Genomic DNA, 12,394 nt, shown 5'->3' with positions numbered 1-12,394 from the left:
TCTGGTGAAATGTCCGTGTTGATTTTTAGTTAACGATAGTTTGTTAGGTCCACCGTGAAGTTGATTACTTTTTAAGGTTAAACTTAAACCTCGTCGCGCTGTTGTTGCTGCATGAAGTTTTTTCACCTGACCGGGAGTCAGAGTTACGCTGACGTGATCGTATGGCATATTAATAATCACTTAATCTAAATTTAGAATTTATTACATGTTCTCTACGGGTGCATCGATGACTCTCATTCTACCACTGATACCCTCCAGGATCATCGTTCTATCACTGAGAATTACTGCGATGGCTCTTGCTGGTCCTCCCGTGTTAATTCTGGCTTTGAAATGAATATCAACAACCGACTGCTTTACTAAATCGAGATGTTCCAGGGAAAAGTAATAGATGGGATAGAGAGTATTAAAATCTAACTGTGATATTTGCAATCCGGTATCAATATTTTGATCACGTCCCATAAAACTTAGTAATCGATGATACGCGCGTGCCGTCGAATTGTTCTCAAAATCGATGGCTATTTCCTCGGATGGCTCCTGTTGACCATTTATTCTCAACGATACGTTTGTTGCCTCTAATCGATCGAATATCATGTTACTATGTAATTGATCGTCTCTGATCATGCTTTGCAGAGCAACAAAGATATGTCTAGGTGCGGAAGAGCCCTGCTGTGACGCAATTCGCCAGGTAAATATTCCGTCCATATTAACATTTTCGTTGGAGTCAGTCATTGTTGTCAACCAAGACATGATGGATTTTCCTCCTTGATTCATAAATGATAATAATTTTTCTTCTATGATCATCGATGGAACTATTGCTGGCATCCACAAGGTAATTTTTTCAAGGACAACTTTACCAGGATCACCAGGATCTCTCCAAATGGCTCTGTCATCATTGGCATCTCGAACGAAAGATATCGTATGCTTCGCTCCGTAAATAACTTTTCTGAAATGTCTGCAAAATCCAAAAATATGAGATAATGGAATTGCACAGGAGAATTTTCGTTCAGCTCCCTTCAACATATTTTTTCTTATGGCAAATCCAAGATTGTAATTGCCATTGGGGGCAATCATCGCTGAACGAACATCAGCGGGTTGGCCAGCGGGGTCTACCGGTCTACCAATATCAAATGGTAAATGTTCAGGGTAGTTGGAATTATCCTTGGCAAACATCATACTAGGACCGGCTGATCTGGTAAAATCATCCGAGTATCTCGCTAGACCTATGATAGTCGTTGCTATATCAACGTTGTTCGTAATTGATTCAATCTCTCTTCCATCAATCATGTAAGTGGCATTCTTGAATAATGCCATGATACCATTATTGACAAAACCAACACCAAAATCCGCATCGTAGTTGGTACCATCAGCTGCCTTTACAATTTTACCAACAAATTCGATATACGCCTCAGATGGAAGAAAATATCTTGTTGTATCGTGGACTTGAATTTCCTTCCGATTTCTTGAATCTGGCTCAACTACATCGTACGAGAAATACTGAAAATCTCGCACTGATGTGTCCCTACCTACTGGCTCGTCCATATCAAATACTTCATTTGACACTTGTGCGAACATTTATTACTAATAATATCGTCTAAAACGAAGACCACTACCTGAAACAAAACTTGTATTTGCTAAATTTGTATTAGCAACATTCTGCGCTAGATTTGTCTTAGCAACTTCCTGCGCTAGATTTGTTATAGCAGCTTCCTGTGCTAGATCATTTATTTTTTTATTTGCCGCATCATTTATGGCCTTACTGACTTCGGGTGGCATTTCGCTGGTAATGGGTAATTCGACGGGTTGTTTTTTACGTACTAAACTTAATATTTTATTTTTGATAGCGTTGAAGCCTTTACTGGCCAAATTACCGATACCAGAAACAGCAGTCTCGCCGATCTTTCCTATTGCTTTCAACCCAAATTGCTTAATCACGGGTCCAATTTTAGGTATTACTCGCGTGACAAGACTTCCAATGATATCGCCGAATCCATTACCGTGGATATATTTGTACACGGGCAATCGAGAGTTTACTATGCGAACCTGATTAGGTCTGCGTTGATGTTTATGAATAATCATATTATTTCAATTGTGTTGATTTAATCGATGAGTTCATCGACAAACTCTTTATAAATGTGAGAATCGATGATACCACCACGGAATAATCGCTGACAAATATCTGATGCTTCGTTGACTATCTCACGGGAGTTATTTCCGGCTCGCTTTCCTCCGATTAATACTTCGAGGCGAGATACATCGTTGACAACACTATCGGGACAAACTGAATATCCACTTCCTGTTTTTTTTGTTTCTGGAGATTGTAATGGCGTTACGTAAAATAAATCGTCTGACGGCGTTGAAGATGTCCCTGACGACGATGACTTCGGTGGCAAATCCCTTGTAGGACTATCTTGTTTAGGATATTTTTCCCTTATAGTAAGAAGATTACCCAGTTGAGCCTTTTCAGGAGTACCACTTCTCTCAGGTGGCGAACTTTCCTTACCTGTAGGTAATGAAAGAGGAGTGGGACGAGGAGGAAGAGGTTGTAATAAAGTAGAAACATCTGTAGGTAATGGATCGAGGTAGGAGTATGCTGATGCAGGAATATCCTTTTTAGATGTTGCTAAAAATTCTTTTGCTCTTGCTCTTGTTATTGCTTTTCCCTCTGATAACTCTATTTTGTAATTACCAACATCCGATATAAATTTCCCAAAACCTTCATCGGAATATCTTACTGGTTTTCCTAAACTACCAAAATACATTATCGCATACCAATCAACAGTTTTAATTTTATCAGCATCAAATTCTTTTCGCAAAAAGTATCTTTTATTTTCCGTAGAATCATCCGCAGCATTTTGAACTACTGAATCATAGTGGCTAAGTAAATAAAATCTTCTTGAATTCAAATAATTATCCGCTGTTACACTAGGATCAATTTTAAACACACTAATAGCCGGTGATGATTTATATTCGGGTATAATTATCGGTTCATCACTTTGATCTTTTTTCTTTTTCGATTTTCTTTCTTTTTTCTGTGGTGGAATATCTTCCTTTGGTCTAGCTTCTAATTCCTCTGGTTGAAATATTGGCTCCTGTGGTTGAATATCTTCCTGTGGTATTACTTTTCTTCCTCGTGTTTTAGTTTTTTCTTTTCTTTCTTGTTGTTTTCTTTCTTTCTCTAGATTTTTTTCTTCCTTCTCCTCTTGTTTTCTTTCGTCCGCTACTTGCTTATTAAATCTTTGTGTATCTCTTGCCGCTTCTAAAAATCTTCTGTAACGCGGATCCGTTACTACACTCACATGTGTTTTTCCCGTATAAACTTTATATACCATGCTGTACCAATTATCACGAGTTCCATATCTTTTTTTTCCTATTGGAGTCAAATATTCATTTCGATCGCTAAAATAATTTTCCGCAAAATCACCAATTTGTTCTATAGTATACAATGCCGAGAGAGGTCGCGATATCATATCCCATCCCTCCTCGGTAAAATTTTCTCTTAAATTCTCAATATTAAACTTTCCTTTTATCATTAAAGGTTTTCCTCCAGGTTTTTTTCCTCCAGGTTGTCCTCCATCAGCAATTGCAAGTTGTTGCGCCGCTGCTGCTATTGCTAATCGCTCGGGTAATGTTTGTGATTGATCCTCAATACCTTTCAACATAGGAAATATTCCACGTTTTTTGGCATCTGGATCTTTTTCGTCGCCATATACAACCTGCTCAATTGTTCCGGTCACTGGCTTCAACCATTTTGCCGAAGTTTCTGAAATTCCATGTTGCATATCTTCGTAACCACGAACATTTTTCTTAAATAATTGTTTTGTCGGAATAAACTTCTTTAATGCCGCTAATTGCTCTCGCGCTAATCTAGCAGATTGAGGTTCTCCAACTGTGCTAACTTTTCGACTCATCTTATTTTCAACTATATTGTTTTATTGTGAAATAAAATTAGTATCCGCAGCCCACCATAATTCATTATGACACAAACAAATTTTACAATACCCCCCCAAAAAAAATGTTGTTTTTTTTTATGCCTGAAAATGCACTTTGGGTTGAAATTTTGCGGATTAATTTGCGCAGGAAGGTTTATTTCTGCAATCTGAGGCTTCTACGGAGAAATGTTTGGTGGGAGGGTTAAATTTATCTGAGCCACCTGGTCTGTACGACTTCCCTGCTGCTTGTTACACATTGTAATTGACTTCATTGGCTAACCGATATTTTACACTTCTGTCTCTGTTGATGTGAGTGTGCTTGTCAAAATGTTTGAGTAAGATTAAAAATGTTTGTTAGTTTCAAAACGCGAACCAGTACTGTGGCCGTTTAATATCTGATGTGGCAAGAAGAAATGGTACAATACGCAACAAAGGGTTTGTATGTTTACACTCCAATCTGTCTGTACTGCAATGGTAACAGCGCTCTTGCGTTGGCATTATTTTGCCACACTACCTTAAAAAAAAAACCCCAATGCATCACTCATCATCAACGATTTCATTGGCTAAACTTATTTTCTTACCGCTTTCGCTTCGAATTGACTTCAGTACCTTTTTGCACAGCGACAAGATCGGACGTGTTTTTTTTTTATTCTGCGGCTGGTCGCTACACTACTGTCAACAAGCCCTGAATTTACAACCAAACAAGTGACTTCATTGTCTAACCGATATTTTACAATTCTGTCTCTATTGATGTGAGTGTGCTTGTCAAAATGTTTGAGTAAGATTAAAAATGTTTGTCAGTTTCAAAACGCGAACCAGTACTGTGGCCGTTTAATATTTGACGTGGCAAGAAGAAATGGTACAATACGCAACAAAGGGTTTGTACGTTTACACTCCAATCTGTCTGCACTGCAATGGTAATAGCACACTTGCGTTGGTATTATTTTGCCACACTACCTTTAATAAAACGATTTCATTGGCTAAACTTATTTTCTTACCGCTTTCGCTTCGAATTGACTTCAGTACCTTTTCGCACAGCGACACGATCGGACGTGTTTTTTATTCTGCGGCTGGTCGCTACTCTACTTGCCCTGAATTTACAATCAAACAATGTGTTACACATTGTAAGTGACTTCATTGGTCAGTCGATATTTTCCACCGCCTTAGCTTCAAATTGGTTTCACTTGTTATTCGCACCGTGAGATGATCAGACACGTTTTTCTGTACCTGACCATTAGTCACTTCACAAACAATAAAACTAAAACACAAATGATCACGCCATGAGCGGCTCATGGAAATTATGTTAGTCATGTTACGAAATATAGCACGACTTGTTTGGATGTACTTTTCTGTGGTCACTCTTTAATTACATGCGTCTTCAGTTCACTCTTGTGATATTTTTTGTAAAGGGTGTATTTTTTCTATGGATGTGATTGTGTTATGTTCTATATGTTCTTTTATGTTTTCAGTGATTTTACTTTATATCTGTATTTTAATTTAGATGTATAGACTATGTAGTCTGAAATAAAGAATTCTTATCTTATCTTATGTAAATGGAATGAGTGTTTCTTTGAAACTTTCATAAGGAAAATGTGCCATCACAATTTTGGAGAGGTATCTTCAAACGGGAACATATTCCATTAGGGTATAAATCAAAACTACAATGAGAGAGAGAGAGAGAGAGAGAGAGAGAGAGAGAGAGATCATGTATTCCTACTTTAAAAATATGACGACACGTACGTTTGTTTTTATGGCACATTTTCCTTATGAAAGTTTCAAAGAAACACTCATTCCATTTACATAAGATAAGATAAGAATTCTTTATTTCAGACTACATAGTCTATACATCTAAATTAAAATATAGATATAAAGTAAAATCACTGAAAACATAAAAGAACATATAGAACATAACACAATCACATCCATAGAAAAAATACACCCTTTACAAAAAATATCACAAGAGTGAACTGAAGACGCATGTAATTAAAGAGTGACCACAGAAAAGTACATCCAAACAAGTCGTGCTATATTTCGTAACATGACTAACATAATTTCCATGAGCCGCTCATGGCGTGATCATTTGTGTTTTAGTTTTATTGTTTGTGAAGTGACTAATGGTCAGGTACAGAAAAACGTGTCTGATCATCTCACGGTGCGAATAACAAGTGAAACCAATTTGAAGCTAAGGCGGTGGAAAATATCGACTGACCAATGAAGTCACTTACAATGTGTAACACATTGTTTGATTGTAAATTCAGGACAAGTAGAGTAGCGACCAGCCGCAGAATAAAAAACACGTCCGATCTTGTCGCTGTGCGAAAAGGTACTGAAGTCAATTCGAAGCGAAAGCGGTAAGAAAATAAGTTTAGCCAATGAAATCGTTTTATTAAAGGTAGTGTGGCAAAATAATACCAACGCAAGTGTGCTATTACCATTGCAGTGCAGACAGATTGGAGTGTAAACGTACAAACCCTTTGTTGCGTATTGTACCATTTCTTCTTGCCACGTCAAATATTAAACGGCCACAGTACTGGTTCGCGTTTTGAAACTGACAAACATTTTTAATCTTACTCAAACATTTTGACAAGCACACTCACATCAATAGAGACAGAATTGTAAAATATCGGTTAGACAATGAAGTCACTTGTTTGGTTGTAAATTCAGGGCTTGTTGACAGTAGTGTAGCGACCAGCCGCAGAATAAAAAAAAAACACGTCCGATCTTGTCGCTGTGCAAAAAGGTACTGAAGTCAATTCGAAGCGAAAGCGGTAAGAAAATAAGTTTAGCCAATGAAATCGTTTATGATGAGTGATGCATTGGGTTTTTTTTTAAGGTAGTGTGGCAAAATAATGCCAACGCAAGAGCGCTGTTACCATTGCAGTACAGACAGATTGGAGTGTAAACATACAAACCCTTTGTTGCGTATTGTACCATTTCTTCTTGCCACATCAGATATTAAACGGCCACAGTACTGGTTCGCGTTTTGAAACTAACAAACATTTTTAATCTTACTCAAACATTTTGACAAGCACACTCACATCAACAGAGACAGAAGTGTAAAATATCGGTTAGCCAATGAAGTCAATTACAATGTGTAACACATTGGTTGTAAATTCAGGGCAAGTAGTGTAGCGACCAGACGCAGAATAAAAAAACACGTCCGATCTTGTCACTGTGCGAAAAGGTACTGAAGTCAATTCGAAGCGAAAGCGGTAAGAAAATAAGTATAGCCAATGAAATCGTTTATGATGAGTGATGCATTGTTTTATTTAAAAGGTAGTGTGGCAAAATAATGCCAACGCAAGAGCGCTGTTACCATTGCAGTACAGACAGATTGGAGTGTAAACGTACAAACCCTTTGTTGCGTATTGTACCATTTCTTCTTGCCACATCAAATATTAAACGGACACAGTACTGGTTCGCGTTTTGAAACTGACAAACATTTTTAATCTTATTCAAACATTTTGACAAGCACACTCACGTTGTCGAGTAGCGTAATTTTCTGGAGTACGTACGTACGTGTCCCAGCGACACAGTGCCGTCTCTAGCTCTCTTGAAGACACCAACTGTCTGTTTATTTTTCTTGCAACTATTTTCTTTCGTGGTAGGGTTTGAATCGAAGGGTCGTCAAGATGCATGAGGTGTTTAAGACGCAACGCTGTCGTTGGGTTCCTATATGCTTGGCTTTCACTTGCCTTGTGAAATATACCAAGTCATTGTCACAACGAGAGGTAGAGAGGGTATATATGGAAAGAATAAACTTGGTTAAATCATTTCTGAATCAGCAATCGAGATGAAACGATCGCACGATTTCAGTGAGAGAGAAGAAGAATGTAAGAGGCAGCGAAGTGACGTAACGCCTCACACACGAAAAGAAGTGTTCGCTCAAATAGAAGACATGAGCGAACCTGAACCAACACCTTCCACGTCTGCGACCAGACAGAGAGAGTCTACTCCAAACCAAAGTTCACCAGTCAACCCTGAAAAGTACTATCACATTCGAGAGACGGAAAAGCGCTCCTCTAGAAAATTTAGAACCACGGCTTACACCTACACGGTGAAGTTTAAAGATTTCAAGTCCGACGTGCCGTTGGAGAAAGCAGAAGGGTTCATCACCGAGATGTGGGATTCTTTGCTCACCACACTCAAGCGACAATGTCAACCCAAAGAAGACGATCGCTTGACACTATCCATACAACACGACAACTTGAAATCCCCTGTTTGGATCGAGTTTAGCAGACCCGCAGAACTGACCCCTTCCAAAGTCATGGACAAGATACAACAGGTGCAACAATCCAATGACAAGTTTGACATCACCGATGGTAAAGCCACACTGAAAATGGCTCACGTCTCTCTTCCTCAAGGGACAGGACGCAAAAAGGTCTTATTGGTGGACGACCTTCGCAACACCAAAACAAGTCTCGTCCGAATTAACAACCCTCATGACCAGATGTGTTTAGCCCGTGCCATCGTGGTGGGACGAACCTATGCCAACAAGAACGACACGGTAGAATGGAAAAGAACCTGGAAAACTATTCAACAATCCGACCGAGCCAAACAACGAAATGAAGCAGAACTCCTGTTACAACAAGCCGGACTGTCCAAAGACACACCCTGTGGCATTCCTGAGATGCAAAAATTGCAAGATGCCCTAGCTCCACGCTACACCTTGAAAGTGCACCCTCAAGAAATGCGCGGGCCTCTGTTGTTTCGAGGCCAACATTTTAAGGACGGAAAATACATTCACCTTTATCATCACGATGAACATTTCGATACCATTACCAGTATCACTGGATTCCTGGGATATGTTTATTATTGTGATAAATGTGACTATGGTTATAATAATCGAGAGCAACACAAACATTGTGGATGGAAATGCTCAGGATGTTTGGCCTCTCAACCCTGTCTGAGCGAAGAACCAGTGCCTTGTTCAACTTGTCTGCGCACGTTTGTCAGCCCTACCTGTTACCAACAACATTTGAAGACGCAAGGTTCACAGAAGAAATGCGCTTGTCAACTGCTGAGATTGTGTCCCGCGTGTGGACAAGGCATACGTACCAATAGTGTCAAGGCACACGTATGTTCAGGAAAGAAAAAATGTCACATTTGTCACCACATCGTGGACTTGGAACACCAATGTTACGTGCAAAAATACCAACCCCCACCAGAGAAAGAGGACGGTCACAAGAAGAAAGGCAATTTCATCTTTTTCGATTTCGAATGCATGCAAGAGACTGGCATTCACATTCCTAATTTCTGCGTGGCTCATCGAGCGTGCGAGAAGTGTATTCAAGAACCTATCTTCAGTTATTGCCCTCACTGCAGCAAAATTCCTGGAGGGCGTGAAAAAATCTTTCGAGGACCAAAGACGCTAGACGATTTTGCCAAATGGGTCTTAGACCCCATCGACAAGACATGGAGCAAAGAGGACATCGAACGTTACCGAGATTGTCATCGCCATGCCACAGTGATGGCTCACAATTTCTCCGGATACGATGGACAGTTTCTTTTGAGGTACTATACGGAACATGGCACCGAACGTCCTAAAGTCACTTTGAACGGAGCCAAAATCATTTTCATGCAAGTGGGACAAGTACAGTTTAAAGATTCGATGAGCTATTTGGCCATGCCTTTGAGTCGAATGCCTAAAACGTCTGGAATGACAGAAATGGCTAAAGGGTACTTTCCACACTTTTTCAATACGGAAGCCAATCAACATGCCTGAGGCTCACTATTACGACCCCGACAACATGCGTACCGAACAACGAGAAGATTTCTACGCTTGGTACCAGGCTCATGCCTCTGACCCCTTCGACTTTCAGGAAGAAATGTTAAAGTATTGTCGTTCCGACGTGGACATTTTACGACGTTGCTGTGGAAAATTTCGAGAACTGTTCATGGAACACGGAGGGGTCGATCCTTTGAAAGAAGCTTGCACCATTGCCAAAGCGTGTTCCTTAGTGTACCGCCAACGATTCATGCCTCAAAAGACCGTGGCTGTCATCAGTCCTCAAACGACCAACTATGTCAAGCGTCAATACTCGGTCAAAGCCCTACGCTGGTTACATTACTTGTGCGACAAGGAAGGCAAATGGATTCGGCATGCCTGCAACGGAGGAGGCGAAAAGACCATCGGAACGTATTCGGTCGATGGCTGGGACTTAAAAAACCCCAAGATCGTGTATGAGTTTAACGGTTGCTTATTTCACGGATGTCCCGTCTGCTACCCTGACCGTGACACTAAAAATCAGTTTTTACAACGGACCATGGAAGACCTGTACCAGGACACTTGTCAGCGACGCTTGAAGTTAGAACAGCAAGGATACCAAGTGGTGGAAATGTGGGAACACGAATACGATCACCGTTTGAAAATCGATCCCGAGTTTAAACGTGTCGTGGAAAGTTACCAGTTCATGGACCCGTTGAACCCGAGGGATAGTTTGTACGGAGGAAGGACCAATGCCACCTGTTTGCTGTACCAAGCCGACGAAGAGAAAGGAGAAGAAATCAAATACTTGGATGTGTGTTCGCTGTATCCCTACGTGTGCAAATATTGTCGCTTTCCTACAGGGCACCCGCGATTGCTGACGGAACACATCGACCTGGTCAACATTCGACAATACGAAGGCTTGATCAAGTGCAAAGTTTTGCCTCCCACGAACCTATACCATCCCGTCTTACCTCACCATTGTCAAGGCAAACTGATGTTTCCCTTGTGCCGTACTTGTGCCGAAACGTGCAACCAAGATCAGCCTTGTCAGCACACCCAGGAAGAACAGGCCTTGACGGGAACCTGGGTCAGCGTAGAATTGTTCAAAGCTATGGACATGGGATACCAACTGTTAGAAGTGTACGAAATTTGCCACTTTCCCAAGACACAACAATACCACAAGGGTGACCCTACTCAGAAAGGCATTTTCGCAGACTACGTGGATGCCTTTTTGAAACTGAAGCAAGAAGCCAGCGGATATCCTTCCTGGTGTCACACTCCCGAAGACCAAATAAAATTCAAAGAGAAATACCGGGAACAAGAAGGCATCACTTTAGACCACATCGAGAAAAACGAAGGCAGGCGATCGTTTGCCAAAGTGATGTTAAATTGCTTGTGGGGTAAAATGGCACAACGACCGTGTTTACCCAAGACGGAATATTTGACAGAACCTTCCCGCTACTTCCAGATGATTCACGACAAAACCAAATACATGAAACACGTGGACGTCGTTCGAGAGAATTTGATCTTGGTCAATTACGAAGAAGATCTGGACTTTGTACAAGACGACCCTTTTGGAAATGTCATCATTGCGGCTTACGTGACAGCTCATGCTCGCTTAAAATTGTACGAAGCTTTAGAACTGTTAGGGGATCGCGTCCTGTACTTTGACACGGACAGTTGCATCTACATCGATCGACCGGGTTAGCAACACCCTAACATCGAAGGAGACCGTTTAGGAGCCTGGACAGACGAACATCCTGACGACAAGATTCTAAGTTTCGCGAGTGGCGGTCCTAAAAATTACGGCTACGAATACCGGGACCCACAAGGAGAAGTGCACACAGAGTGTAAAGTGAAAGGATTGACTCTGAATTATCGTACCAGTCGTGTGGTCAACTTTGGCGTATTGAAAGAAGCATTGCAGTCTGGAGAGGATGCAAACTTTAAAGTGACCACCTACCAGCCGAACAAGATTGTACGTTTACCCACTCACCACATCGTGAGTCGATCCTTGGAAAAAGTCTATCAAATCGTGTACCAGAAGCGAGTGCGACTTCCCAACCACTTTACTTTGCCGTACGGTCACATCAATATTGGTCAGCATATAAAAAAGGACAACGTCCAAGACCAACAGTTCATTGTCACTACTAAGACCAACTGAGAAAAAATGAATCCCTTCAAACAGCAAGTATAGAGCGTAAGACTCAAGTCCAACGAGAAACTCAGGTGTGATTCTTTGCCTCACTATCACATCACCAATGCAGTAACACATCTTAGTTATTTATGTACTAACGCCATGACAAACTACGTGCAGCTAGTGAAACTTCCAGACCACAAAACTTTACCTTATGGACATACTGATATCACCCAGTATAAAAAGGGACGACTTCCAAGAACGACACTTCATTGCGAGGACAAGCAACGAGAAAGATGAATCACTCTACGCAGATGAAAAAAGAGAAGGAAGAAACATCACTGACCTCTTTCACTACCATATCGTCACAGCAAAGTGCGTCCAAGAAGGGAAAGGATTCAGTAGACCTACAAGAGTATTTTAGCATCCAAATGATTCAGTCAGCGACCTCAAGAAAATTTAGAACGACAACTTACACCTACACGGTGAAATTTAGAGACTTCGCGTCTGACATTTCAGCCGAGGAAGTAGCAGGTTTCATTACGGACCTACTTGACTCACTGTTAGAGGAACTCAAATGTCATTGCCAAGTCAAAGATCGAGGTCGTTTGAGCCTAT

Source organism: Sinohyriopsis cumingii, chromosome 6 (genome assembly GCF_028554795.1).
Source record: "Sinohyriopsis cumingii isolate HCF-2022 chromosome 6, ASM2855479v2, whole genome shotgun sequence".
Classification (NCBI taxonomy): Eukaryota; Metazoa; Mollusca; class Bivalvia; order Unionida; family Unionidae; genus Sinohyriopsis; species Sinohyriopsis cumingii.
Note: the sequence above shows the minus strand (reverse complement) of the source record.